Raw genomic sequence first — 13,574 nt, 5'->3', positions numbered from 1 at the left:
TGATAGTGCCATGATTTATTTCACTCTGTTCCTATTGCATAGATACACTCCAGCTTATTAGTCTACTTGAAATTTAGGCTATTTTTCCCCTACTTTCACATATTTGCAATGTTGTGATTATCTCTGTCCACAAATGTGTGTCAAAGTTTCTTTTTTTTTTTAAGATTTTATTTATTTATTCACAAGAGACACACAGAGAGAAAGAGGCAGAGGGAGAGGCAGGCTCCAGGCAGGGAGCCTGATGTGGGACTCGATCCTGGGTCTCTAGGATCACGCCTTGGGCTGAAGGCAACGCTAAACCACTGAGCCACCTGGGCTGCCCTGTGTCAAAGTTTCTAATATTTACTTAGAATGGATTTTTAGGAGAATTACTGAGTCAGAAGGTTTTTTGTTTTTTGGTTTTTTTAGAGAGAGAGAGAGAAAGAGAAACGTGCACAGAGGGGAAGGCAGAGGGATCCCTGGGTGGCTCAGCAGTTTGGCGCCTTCCTTTGGCCTAGGGCGCGATCCTGGAGTCCTGGGATCGAGTCCCACATCGGGCTCCCTGCATGGAGCCTGCTTCTCCCTCTGCCTGTGTCTCTGCCTCTCTCTGTGTCTATGATGAATAAATAAAATCTTAAAAAAAAAAAAAAGAGGGGAAGGCAGAGGAAAGGGGAGAAAGAGAATCCTAGGCAGGCTCCATGCTCAGCATAGAGTCGGATTCTGGGCTGCATCTCGTGACCCTGAGATCATGACCTGAGCCAAATCTGAGAGTCATATGCTTAACCAACTGAGCGACATAGGCGCCCCAGTATTCACATTTTTAAAGCTCTTGATAATGTATGGCCCAATTGTTTTTCCGGGAAAAATGCATTCCTGTGGCTATGACTTTATTTCAGAGCCATCTTGGCATTCCACCTTACGTGGACCAAAGTGGGTATGACTCAGGCCCAGGTTGGATCCCTTCCAAGAGGTGTATTATAAGGTGCCAGCATGGCTTCCCTCCGGGGTGGTCTTGCATAAAATATAGTCCAATGCATGGAAATACCCAAAGACCCAAAGACTGTATTGAGCCTCCTGCATATTTACTTCCTCATTATTCTAGGGAGAAATGTTAGTATTCGGGTCTGGTTTCCTGAGCTTTAATTTGGAAAGAAAGTGGAGGAAGTGGGTTAGTTTAAATTCCCAGAGCATTCCTTTGCATCAGTGAAAAGTTACAATTTTTGAATAGATACCTGTATTCCAGCTGGTCCCATGGTGCCTGAAGAATTTAGGGCATGATTAAAAGAGTTGAAAGGAAGCAGTGTCAAAAGACCCAGAAAATCTAGTGTGTCGAGTCTGAAAACAGGATTTCAAGCTTTTGAATTTCACCAACTCATTCACAGCTGCACATCCTGTCAGATTTGGGCGACTGGGTAAACATCTTTGGAAGAGAGCCTTTGACATTTAAGATAAAAATATTTTGAACCTGAAGGAAAATGAACAATTGCAGTGACAAGGGGCTGACAAGTTTTCTGGAAAGTAGTTCTTTTTATTCTTAATGAGGTAGGAGATGATTGCTCTGAGTAAATTGAGTATTTCTGGCTCTTCCATCTGTGTCTCAAGTAGTTTCAAAATTATGTTGACTGAACACAGTGAGGATTTTTTTCACACCTCTGGTTGTGGTGATTAATGGCAAGTACACAACGTCTTTGTGTGTATGTGTGTGTGTCTTTGCGAGTGTGTCCACATGTATGTGTCTACAGAGAGAGAGAGCTGCTGATGTAGACTTGTATATTCTGTAGATCACAGAACCCAATATATCCATGTAGGTTGGAAGTTTCTGGTAGACCTCGCAGGAGCCCATGTGGTGACTGATAAGCCTCAGTAGCTCCAGAACAACAAAGCTTGGCATAAATATTCCTATCTTCAAAGCAGCAGTTCTAGTGGGTTAAAGTGCTTTAACTCTGAATTTCCTTTGTTCCGGAGCTTACTTTACTAACAGATAGAGATCACTGCGCATGCATGTGTCACACTTTCCTTTGAAGGTATGCTAGGGAGTTTACTAATTACTAGGCAAATGAACAATTACTTTAAAGAGGTTCTTTTTTTTGAGCATGTTTGTTGATACTCTGATGAGGATATTTATAGTAATCTTTTCACCAGTTTCTGAATCTCTGTAAAAGCAAAGAAATAAAAATCAATAGACATGGTAGACGGGGGAGCAGTGATGTTAGCTCTTTTTGTAACAACGGGGTGCTAATGAGGGCATGATTTCCCAAACACCAGAAAAACAATTCCTCTGGTGCCAACAGAGACTTCTCACCTCCAGCTATCTCGACCTTGGGGGATTTATCATGAAAGGAAATGGGTCAATGTGAGAAGACGGTTCAGGGCCAACCTGTCACCAACCACCTCGGCTCCCCTCCCAGGCTGGCTCGTCATCATTCCCAGCCTTGAGTATGATGACTTTCTTCTTAGTTAACAGAGAATTAAAAATATGCCCCGTGATTTCTCTGGGGATTCCCCCTTGCACACGCTGGACGTCAACTGCCAAAGCTCATACTTCAGGGCCATACAAAGAGGACATTGCCTGTGTTTGCAGGAGGGAGGAAGTGCAAGGTGTCTAGAGGGCCCCAGGGAGGGCCTGAGTGCCAGCTTCACACACACACATCCTGTTCAGCAGTCAGGGGCCGGCTCTGGGCATGGCTCTCACCACACCACAAGCAGTCAGTAAATATTCATTGATGAAATCAAGAATGATGAAGGCTGGGACGTCTGGGTGGCTCAGTTGGTTAAGTGTCTGCCTTCGGCTCAGGTCATGATCTCGAGTCCTGGGATTGAGCCCCAGATGGGCTCCCTTTCTTGTTCTCTCAAATAAGTAAATTTAAAAATCTTTTTAAAAAATGATGAAGGCTGTCCTTTCAAAACCACACCAGACCGTCCCTTACCTTCCAGCTCCCACAGTGTATAATCCATAACTGGCCTAATATAGGAACAGAATAAAGGAGGCTAACAAAGGATTTTTCTGATCATTTCTTTAACACTTGAGAAATATATTTTCTAATTTATTGGACTTTACTGCTGTGTTCCTCTACCCCTTTTCCATCGTGTGTTTCATTACTGCCTGAACTCTATTATCTCAGACTGTCACACAGCTAGAGCTAAGTGCTGCTAAAGACATTTTTTAAAATTAAGAATAATATATATATTATAAAGAAATAAGGGCTATAAAGTTTTATCTTTATAAAGTTAGTAGTCTTTACTTTCAAATGATCTTAATATCCAAATGTAACGGGTTCCATTTCTTTTAAGGAATATAAAAGAAATACAACTCCATGGTACTAGATAGAAATAGATGGACATGACCAGGGAGGTCATACAGGATGGCTATTATTACCCCCAAGGAAATCTCAAGGTCTCTCAGCTAATTTATTTCATCTATTGCTTTTATTTAAATATTTTAAAAACAATGATAGTATCATGGCATTTTTCCTGTAAATAAGGACTATGGATCTCTAAAAAGCAAGGACAACAACAGTCAACAAAACTCAATATAACTACAGTACCATTATCACACCTAACGAAATTATTAGTAATTCCCTAGTTGTATTTAATACTCACCTTCCCCCTCCCAATTTTCCCAATTGTCCCTAAATGTCATTTACCGTTGGTTTACCTGAATCAGGCAAGGTCCACACATTGCACTGCTTATGTTTCCTAAGTCTCTTTTAATCCAGAACAGTCCCTCCCACTCCCTCCACCTCATCGACTTGGTGAAGAAACAGTCCACTGTTTTGTAACGATTAGTCTCACTTCATTACTTGCTAAACAAGAAGCCAATCACAATGGGTTAAGAGTCTTGCCAACCTAATGAAGCCAGGTGTCTTCATTCCATAATTGATATTTTTGATCTGGTGTTCACTGACGTTCAACCTCAAGAGCAAAGAAAACAAAACCAAGACCAAAACCAAATGCTGACCGAGACTTGAATGTGACTGCACATACACGAGTCCTGCAGCAAAATCCGTGTCATCTAGTTTCAGTGGCTGCTTTTCACTGACTTGGTGCCTAGTTTCTGTGAACACCTGCTGTGATTTCTTTCTACCTCCCCTGATTCTCAGGTCAGTTTTCAGACAGCCAACAGTCTTTACCTGTGGGCCACCTTCTGTACGGTATGCCATCCCCTGGCACCTCTATGAAGTATCTCCTTGGTAAGGAGACTGTATGAAGGGGAAAGATGTTGACTGAATTTCCCTTTCACTTGGGTACCTCTGACTTTCTTCTTTACCTTTTGCCCATCTAGAGAAGAAAACCCCCATGACAGAATGGTAATCAGTACTAGCAATCTCTCCAGTGACTCGTAACCCTAAACCGTACAATCCACATGTATTAGGGGTGTGGGGAAAGTGTCTTTCATTCCCAATGAAAGGAAATTGCCATTTAAAAATTATGACTCCTATAGGAAGTATTGAGAAATGGTACCCACTGGTTAACCATTATATATTAGAGGTCATCCTTTCTTACACTTGTGAACCAAAGTGCATCCATCAGACCAGGTTCTAACTCCAGTCGAACCGTATTAAACTGGGTGACCTGGGACAACCCAGCCGTCTTCCTTAGCTGGATATTTTCAATCTAAAAAGTCAGAGGAGTGGACTAGACACCTAAGGTCCCATCCAGCAGTTGAGCCGGATGACTTAATTATGTTAATAGCTACCTCAGTGTTCTCATTTTGTCTCTCCTCTCCTCCCATAAAGAACCTCTCCTAACAGGCACCTGCCTTTGTGTGTGTTGGGAGCCTCTATAATGTTTGGCAGCCACTAGTCAAGAGGTTCCTGTTTTTAGTCTTTAAGTATGACTTTGTTAAACAGGTTATTTTATGTGCTGGAGGTTTCCCTCATACTGGACAGACTCACCTTTCAAATGAAGAGCAGTGAATCCAAATACATTTATGTTAAAATGTGTGTCATAAAAAAAAATGTGTGTCATCAAAGGATTGCCAAGATCTGGTCAGATTAAGAAAACCTGGAGCGTGCAAATATGCTAGTACTGAATAGAATTGTTGAAAATGCCCTGCACTCTGTGCCTGCACTAAAAATTTTTTTAAAATTTTAAAAAAAGCATTATTGGCATCGGCCCTGCTCTGGGCATATGCGGTGTCCTTATCTCAGTAATCCCCATGGGGACCAAAGACTGAGCCAGCCCATTTGGGGAATGAGCAAAGAAACGTATCCTTGCCCACCACAGAGTGAGAATTCACCTCAAATCTTCTCCCTCTTCTAACCGATTCTCTTGCTGGTGTTGCAACTCAACTTTTGAAGTCACGTTTTTGAGCAATATTATTGTTTATGCTTCGATTTCGTGTGCAATTCAAGAGCTGTCCTTATTTTTCTCTTGTGTCATCCCACGGAATAGATACCGCAGACAAATTTGGAAACCGTTTCAGAATGATTCATATTTGGGGAAAAATTCAGCCACAGGACATTTGTACCCGGGAGCCATAGAAACTGCAAGCTAGTTTGGGTCTTATAAACAGTTCTTTTATGAGGTCGAATAGACCAAAAATCCTGCTTTGTGGTTTAAAAACAGATTTGTTATTAATGTGTATGGTTATTTCCCCATCTCTTCTATTTTTGCTGTCGGGTCGGTGCAGCTGTGGCCCTTTGCAGCAGCTGGGGTATAAATATAAAGTGGGAATCGAGGCACGTTAGAAGGGAGGGGGCAGCCGAGGAGCACAGCAAAGCCCCAAGCTCTGCAGGCCCGACGTCGGGTCCGGGCATGTTGGTTTCGGTCTGATTGCCTTGTCGGCTTTATGCTGAGCAAGCTTTAATGATTTACAGGTTGGCATGAGAAGCGGTGTTTCTTGTCATGAGCGTGAACATCCATCTCTGCTTGTATCCTACATAGTAATTAAGGCCAGACTTTTTTTTTTTTAACATTTGTTTTTATGTAAGTTCGATTTGCCAACATATAGTACAGCACCCAGTGCTCAGGCCATCAAGTACCCTCCTTAGTGCCCGTCACCCAGTCACCCCATCCCCCCGCCCACCTGCCCCCTCTGCAACCCTTTGTTTGTTTCCCAGAGTTAGAGTCTCTCATGGTTTGTCTCCCTCTCTAATCTTTCCCACTCAGTTCCTCTCCTTTCCCTTATCATCCCTTTCACTATTTCCTATATTCCACGTTTGGGTGAAACCATATGATGATTGTCTATCCTTCTCCGATTGACTTACTTCACTCAGCATAATACCCTCCAGTTCCATCCACATCAAAGCAAAAGGAGGATATTTGTCCTTTCTGGTGGCTGAGAAATATCCCATTGTTTATATATAGACCACATCTTCTTTATCCATTCATCTGTCAAAGAACATCATGGTTCCTTCCACCATTTGGCTATTGTGGACATTGCTGCTATGAACATGGGGGTGCAGGTGTCCAGCGTTTCACTGCATCTGTATCTTTGGGGTAAATCCCCAGTAGTGCAATTGCTGGGTTATAGGGCAGGTCTATTTTTAACTCTTTGAATAACCTCCACACAGTTTTCCAGAGTGGCTGCACCAGTTCACATTCTCACCAACAGTGTAAGAGGGTTCCCCTTTCTCCACATCCTCTCCAACACTTGTTATTTCCTGTCTTGTTAATTTTAGCCATTCACACCAGTGTAAAGTGGTATCTCATTGTGATTTTGATTTGTACTTCCCAGATGGCGAATGATGCAAAGCATTTTCTCATGTGCTTGCTAGCCATTCTCTTACACCATCCACAAAGATAAATTCAAAATGGTTGAAAGATCTCAATGTGAGACAAGAATCCATCAAAATCCTAGAGGAGAACAAGGCAACCTTTTGAACTTGGCCACAGCAACTTCTTGCAAGATACATCTATGAAGGCAAGGGAAACAAAAGCAAAAATGCACTATTGGGACTTAAGATCAAAAGCTTCTGGACAACAGTAGAAACAGTCAACAAAACTCATAGACAACCTACAGAATGGGAGAAGATATTTGCAAATGACGTCAGATAAAGGCCTAGTATCCAAGGTCTATAAAGAACTTATTAAACTCAACACCCAAGAAACAAACAATCCAATCATGAAATGGGCAGAATACATGAACAGAAATTTCGCCAAAGAAGGCCAAACTTTTTGATGGAGCATGATCTCTGGGAGGATTTGAGGCAGTATCACATTATATGCTCCTTTCTAGGTTATCTTTGAAGGTGTACATTATATGTTAGTAAAACGTTTAAAAATGATTCATAGCTTAAAGTTTATACCAATGTATAGATGTGTCACTTCATGAATGGAAGTCCTTCTGGAAAGAGACTTGTCTAAAACCAAGGTGAGCATTTGTAATAACAGCAATGATCCCTTTTTGCAAATGCTGGCAGGGTTTCTGTTTTTGCTGTTTAGTTTTGTTTGTTTTGCTTTGTTTTGGAGTCATTTCTTAAACTTCTAGTGAGGAAAGACAGCTTTGGCTTATCAGTTACAGAAGTGAGCCTACCACCCAAATTGTTGACAAATGGCCAACATGTCTCTATGAGAGGAGTAGAGATGGTGTGCATGTATCAAGTAGAAACTTCTCTATATACCTTCAGCTAACAGCCTATGTTAGCAAGAATTTGTCAAGTGTCCACTAGGTGTCAGGCATTGTGCTGGGTGCAGCGGAGGGTCATACAGATGGGATCACAGCCCCTCGGGGCACATAACTCTTTTCTCCAGTTCAGTGAACCCCACATTTTCTGCAAAATTTTTATATGCATATAAAAATGTAGTTTTTTTTCTAGCACTATTGTAGCAATAACAACAACAAAAAAAGACGCCAAATAATTAAAGGTTGATTTGGTTTTACATAGCTGGATGTCATGTGATAGAAAGTGCTCAGTAAGTATTTGCAGTTGTTGTCATCTGTCCGGTGACTGTCTGGATTTGCTTCTTCTCTGGTTGCTAAGATCATTCTGAGTCATATGACATTTTCCCAGAACCCATATCTCAAAAACCTTCTAGCTACAATCACAGCCAAACCTGCTCTTCTTCCAGAATTTTCTGTTAGCTCAAGGTACCTCCAGCCACATAAGCCAGTCCTTCAGTCCACCATGCTCCTGCCTACCACAGGGTCTTTGCATGTGCTGGTCCTTGCCCTAGAATGGCCTTCCCACTTCTCCTTTTCAAACATCAGAGCAACATTCTGCTGAGGTGTCCTGTCTGACCTCCTTGAGCACCAAATCCTCTGCACCGCTTGTCTGTAACATTTAGCACAGATGCCGCTTTATATTTCATTGAGTGATTATTTGATTAATGTCTGTCTCTCCCACCAGGATATAAGCTCCATGAGAACCAGGGCAGTATTAATTTTTGATAATCAACAGAATCATATGCTCATATGCTTCTGTTTTGTTGAAGCCTATACTGAAGCTACTTTTCGAGGCCAGTATATAATTCAGCTGTCTCGTTAAGATAATATGAAATCCTTCAGAAAGTTCTAAAAACAGTACAATGAGCACTCATGCACCCACCACCCAGCCTATTAAATAAAGATTATGCGGACATTGGCCACATTCCTCTCCTTCCCCATCATAAGATGAGGCAACCACCATCTTGAATTTGCTGTTTCTCATTCCTGTGCATTTCTCTGCTGACTACCTATGTCTGTCTATAACTGTCAGAGAGTCTTTACGTATTTCCAAATTTTGTATAAATGGTATAATTCTGTGTGCATTTTCTTGCGACTTTATGAGATTCAAACTGAAATGGGTAGTTCAGGTTCATTCATTTTCCTTGATGTGGTATATTTCCACTGCAAGAATATGGCATAATTAATTACCATTCTTTTATCGATGTGCATTTAGGTGGTTCCCCACTTTTTTTTTTTTTTGCTATTTCAAATGCAGCTACAAAACATTCTTGAATTTGCCTTCTTTTGTGCATACGTGAGACAGTTTTTCCAGAGAGTATACCTGAAAGAGGAAATGCTGAAGTGTAGGAGATGTTTTTCTTCAACCTTACTAGGTGGTGCCAATCTATTTCTCTAAAGCAGAGAACAGCTGCACAACATTCCATTAAAATAATGTACACTAATTGATTTCCCCATTCCCTACTACATTTGCTGGATACTATTGTGAGGGGGTGGGGCCGATTAAAACAATATTAGATATAAAATCTTTCACGTTGAGATGATTACTCTAATAGAGCACTCAAGACCTCTATACTCTCTGGGGTATTTGAGCTCATTTGGTCTGTGTTGAGAGTCAGGTCAATTACTACCATCGCTACTTTTTATTTCCATTGGAGATGATGAGACCAAACCTGAGAGATTAGGCATCTCAAGTCCTGGTGGGGCGAGCAGCAGAGCCAGGTGGAGTGGCCTGGTCTCTGGCACACAGCTTATTCCACTCAACTTCTCTCTCTCCTGACCCGGGAGTGAGTTGGTTCAGCCACAACTAATACCAGTCAGAGCACGGGAAATGATGTCACAGCCGCAGACCACAACAAAAACATGCCTTCTTTATTGCACCTGTGAAAATGCAGGGTATTAGCTCACAGGCAGCGGCTGGGCTGCATTGTCCTGGACCAGGGGGAAACAGATGGCAATTTAATAGGAACCTGATAGCATTGTTTTGGGTTGGACAGGGGGTAGCCTCTGGGGAACTAGGAGAGAGGCTCTCAGCTACCAGGCACAAGGGCTTGGAGAAGGAGCTTGCTGTGGCCACTTCCTCCCTCCCACCTCTACCCTAGGAGGGGCCCAGAGGGGGTAGGAGTGCAGAGGCCTCTATTGTTTGCCTGCCTGTGCGTGTGTACGTGTGTAGGTATATGTGAGTGCTCATAAGCACGCAAGCACATGTGCATATGCATATCCATCTCCGTGTGTGCATGTGCTTGTGTGTGTGAGCATATGTGTGTGCTCATGTTCATCTCTGTGTGCGCGTGTGTGCGTGTGTGCAAGCGCATATGCATGTCTATCTCTGTGTGTGCATGTGCTTGTGTGTAGGCTGTGTGTGTGTACATATGCATGTGTACGAGTGCATGTGCATACACATACACATCTCTGCATGTGCACACGCTTGTGTGTGTGCATGTGTGCACTCGCATGCAAAAGGGCCAGCGCCACCACGCCCGGCACCTGCCGCCTGGGGCTCAGCTGGCCCCGCTAGCCTCAGACCAGGAACCAGAGCTGAGGTGGCTCGAAGGTAGAGGGCCTCCAGCTGCAGCTTGTCTAGCTGGTGCGGCTCCTGACCCCGCGGCCCTGGGCACCCCCGCGGGGCTCAGCTCACCTGCTCCCTGGATGCCACGGACACGCCACCTTCCCTACGCCGGCCCCGGGGCCCCCCTTACCTTCCCTCCCCTCACCGCAGGGGCCGCCTGGGCCGCCGCCTGCCCCCCGGTGCCCGCGGACCCTTGGCTCCCGATCCATCTCGGTCTGCTGCCCTGCAAGCCGTCTGGGCCGTGGCCGCCGCACAGCCCCCCCCGTGGCCCCCCGTGTCCCATCTGCATGCCCCGTCCTCACCCGTGACTGCTCTCTCTCCGGGGCTCCTTACCTGGTGGCGAGTAGCCTCACCTGGGCACCTGGAGGCTGCCTGCAGTGTCACTGCGGCTTTGGGCCCATATCCAACCAAAGCTGTTCGTTGACTTTGACTTCCCCTTTTTTTTTTTTTAAGATTTTATTTATTTATTCATGAGAGACACAGAGAGAGAGAGAGAGAGAGGCAGAGACACAGGCAGAGGGAGAAGCAGGCTCCATGCAGGGAGCCAGATGCAGGACTCGAACCCCGGCCTCCAGGATCAGGCCCTGGGCCGAAGGCAGGCGCTAAACCACTGAGCCACCCAAGGATCCCCAGACTTTGACTTTCCATGTATCGCCCCTGTCTGTGTTTTTTCAAGCCAACTTTTCCGTCGTTCTGTTCCCATTAGAAAAAATCCTAAACCCTTTGGGGCGACCTGTGAGGCCTGGCTGCCTTTCCAGCCTCTTGCCACTTTCCCCCTTCGTTGTCCCCACCCTCCATCCGTCTCGAACTGCCTGCAGTTTGGCTAGTGGGTCACAACCCCTACCCTCTTGTCCAGGTCTGGCTGGTCCCCATCAGCATCCTCTCCTTGGAACCCCTCCCCCTTCCCCAACCAAGTCTCCTCACCTGCCTGGCTCCTTCCTTCCAGTAGCATCTCCTCCTCTCCCTGAAGATGAGGGAGACTCATCTCCTCCTCTCCCTCCCTATCCTTGGCCCTCTCATCTAGATTGGGGGCTCCTCCTAGGGGTTTCCATGGCATCCTGCGGTGACCTTTACTGAGGCACCGATGACATCATTTTGGGTGCTCCTCCAAAGTGGGACTTGGTGATTATCTCTTCTCGGCTCCTGGCGCAGTGCCTGGCTCTCTGTATGTGGGATGCATAAACACATTTTACAAGTTAAAGAGAGAGAAACTTTCTCAAAGTTGTCTTGGAGTGGCAGCAGGGTGTCAGAGTTTTAATGTATCCCGTTATACGTATGTGACTTGCAGCAGGGACAGATCCCGGTGGCTGTCCACGGGTTCTGACAAATCCTCATAACTAGCTGATTTCTTACCTTTCCTTGTAGTACCTGTCACCTGCTCCTCCACTTTGCCAGGAGGAGTTGACCCTCTGGCTGCCATCCAGGAGCTGATGACTGACAGACCTGGGCATCTTTGCCAAGTTTAAGAAAAATAAGGTAGATTGCTGAATGTCAGCTGTCCAGGCACTAGGAGTCAAAGCTCATCATTTTCCTTCGTACATTCATCTGTGCCTTCAGCAGCAGCAGCTTGCAAAAATAAAGAGCACAGTAGGAATCGAGCCCTGGCTGAGAATCTGGCCATTGTGGTGGGTGGTGGGCCGGAGGAGGAGGGAGGCAGTTACTCCCAGGGTCAACATTTCAGGTTGTTCCCGGAAAAATAATTGCAAAGGCAACCAGTCAGAAAGGAGATTGGTGGCCTCCCTCCCCCGCCCCCTGTATTTCTTGGCACTTTGGCTGCCATCAGATTAATGAAATCTTTCCAGTCCTGACAGAAATGACAACCTCAAGAGGAAGAAAAAGTATGTTTCCGCACTGGATAAAAGATTAAAACAACACGAAGGAGCAAACCCGTTCCTATATAAGGGCTTCAATACTTCCTTGTGCAAAATGATGTGAGTTAATACCTTTGTCTCAGGGGGATATTTTTTTCTCCTTGAATCTTTAGAGGTTATTTCCAGAGTTGCGAAGGATATTTCAAAAACCATGTCTGAAGTCGAAAGTGCCCAAGTACAGCCAGCTCTGAGCCGAAGGACAGAGAAAAGGGGAGAGTGTCCTATTGAGAGATGAGAGTTATTGCCTGCAAGTGCTAATGTGGGCCATGAATGAAGAGTTGTTGTTTTAAAGATTGAGAACTATAATGGCTTGAAAAAAAAGAACTAATGATTTTTGGAAAATTGAAGCACACTGAATTTAATTACTGTGATAGTTAAAAAACAATTTGTTATCAACTATATTTCTGTATTTTTCCAGTGGAAAAAGTATAGGAGTTTTGAACCTCAAATGATTGGAAGTGTAGGTTTGATTTAGAAAAGAAACCTGAAAAAAGAAAAAAAAGAAAAAAGAAAAGAAACCTGAGCAGAAATGATTCTTTTCCATAGATAACAATATTTGACTTTAAATTTGGTTATTAAACTATTAAAAGAATCAGCCTACATAAAGTTGTCATATTTAAAATCATAAAGTGCTTTTTATTTTTTTAAAGATTTTATTTATTTATTCATGAGAGACACAGAGAGAGGCAGAGATATAGGCTGAGGGAGAAGCAGGCTCCCCGTGGGGAGCCCAATGGGGAATTCGATCCCGGGACCTGGGGATCACACCCTGAGCCGAAGGCAGATGCTCAACTGCTGAGCCACCCACGTGTCCCACAAAAGTGCTTTTTAAATTATAAGACTGTCACAATGAGTTTCATTGATAAGTATTAATAAGCAGCTTACTTTAAGAATTCTGTTTAGAAAAATGTGCATATCCACACCTTTTTAGGAGCACAGCTCTCCGAATAGCCAGTGATTTTCCAATGGATATTCAGAACACGTTAGGGTGGGTGTTATGTTTAGAGCGTGAATATTCTAATTGAAGAAAATTCATTTTAAGATTCAACAGCCCCTGAGTCTCTAGGATAAATACATGTCCTCAATTAGAGTTTTCTTTGGTGTCCTCACCCTATCCTTAGGAAGAAAATCCAGGCCGGGCCTTGCAGGTCCATGAGAGGTGCCTCGTCTTTACTCCTCTCAGTTCCTGGGTGCAAATCTTCCCTCAGCCACTTTTTAGCTGTGAAACCTTAGGCAAGTCGCTTAGCTTTTCTGTGGCTTAGCCCTGGGCCCTTTGCAAGTATTCTGGGAATAAATCGTCTTTTCTTCACAGGTTTGCTGCAGAATTAAATCCATTTATGTCAAGTTTTAGAACCGCTTATGACTGGTGCCTAGGAGATCCTCAATAGATCTGAGCAATCCTACTGTCCACGTTCGGAAGCTCTCACTCTTCCTGAAGAATCAGCATGAATAAAGGGGGGAATTTTGTTTGTTTTGCGACTTTTTTTTTCTTTTTCTTTTTTTTTTTTTTTTTTTGCAACATTTTAGTACATGCGCTCAGGCTTCGCAT

General features: G+C 44.0%; 1 long non-coding RNA gene across 2 annotated transcripts; it reads right to left on the bottom strand.

Moving 5' to 3' along the window:
- Positions 1–3,370: 3,370 nt before the first annotated feature.
- On the bottom strand, positions 3,371–11,828 carry LOC112669805 (uncharacterized). 2 transcript variants are annotated; one of them, XR_004818382.2, is made up of 4 exons: positions 11,508–11,828; positions 11,079–11,317; positions 9,259–9,466; positions 3,371–6,836 (listed from the first exon to the last, which is right to left on the bottom strand). It is a non-coding gene; the product is annotated as an uncharacterized LOC112669805 (long non-coding RNA). The 2 variants fall into 2 exon arrangements; XR_004818384.2 differs by lacking the exons at positions 11,079–11,317; positions 11,508–11,828 and adding an exon at positions 10,488–11,054 and having other exon boundaries at positions 3,372–6,836.
- Positions 11,829–13,574: the final 1,746 nt, after the last annotated feature.

This window comes from Canis lupus, chromosome 25, assembly GCF_003254725.2.
Source record: "Canis lupus dingo isolate Sandy chromosome 25, ASM325472v2, whole genome shotgun sequence".
NCBI lineage: Eukaryota > Metazoa > Chordata > Mammalia > Carnivora > Canidae > Canis > Canis lupus.
The sequence above is the reverse complement of the archived record's forward strand: the minus strand, read 5'-3'. Positions and strand labels throughout refer to the sequence as shown.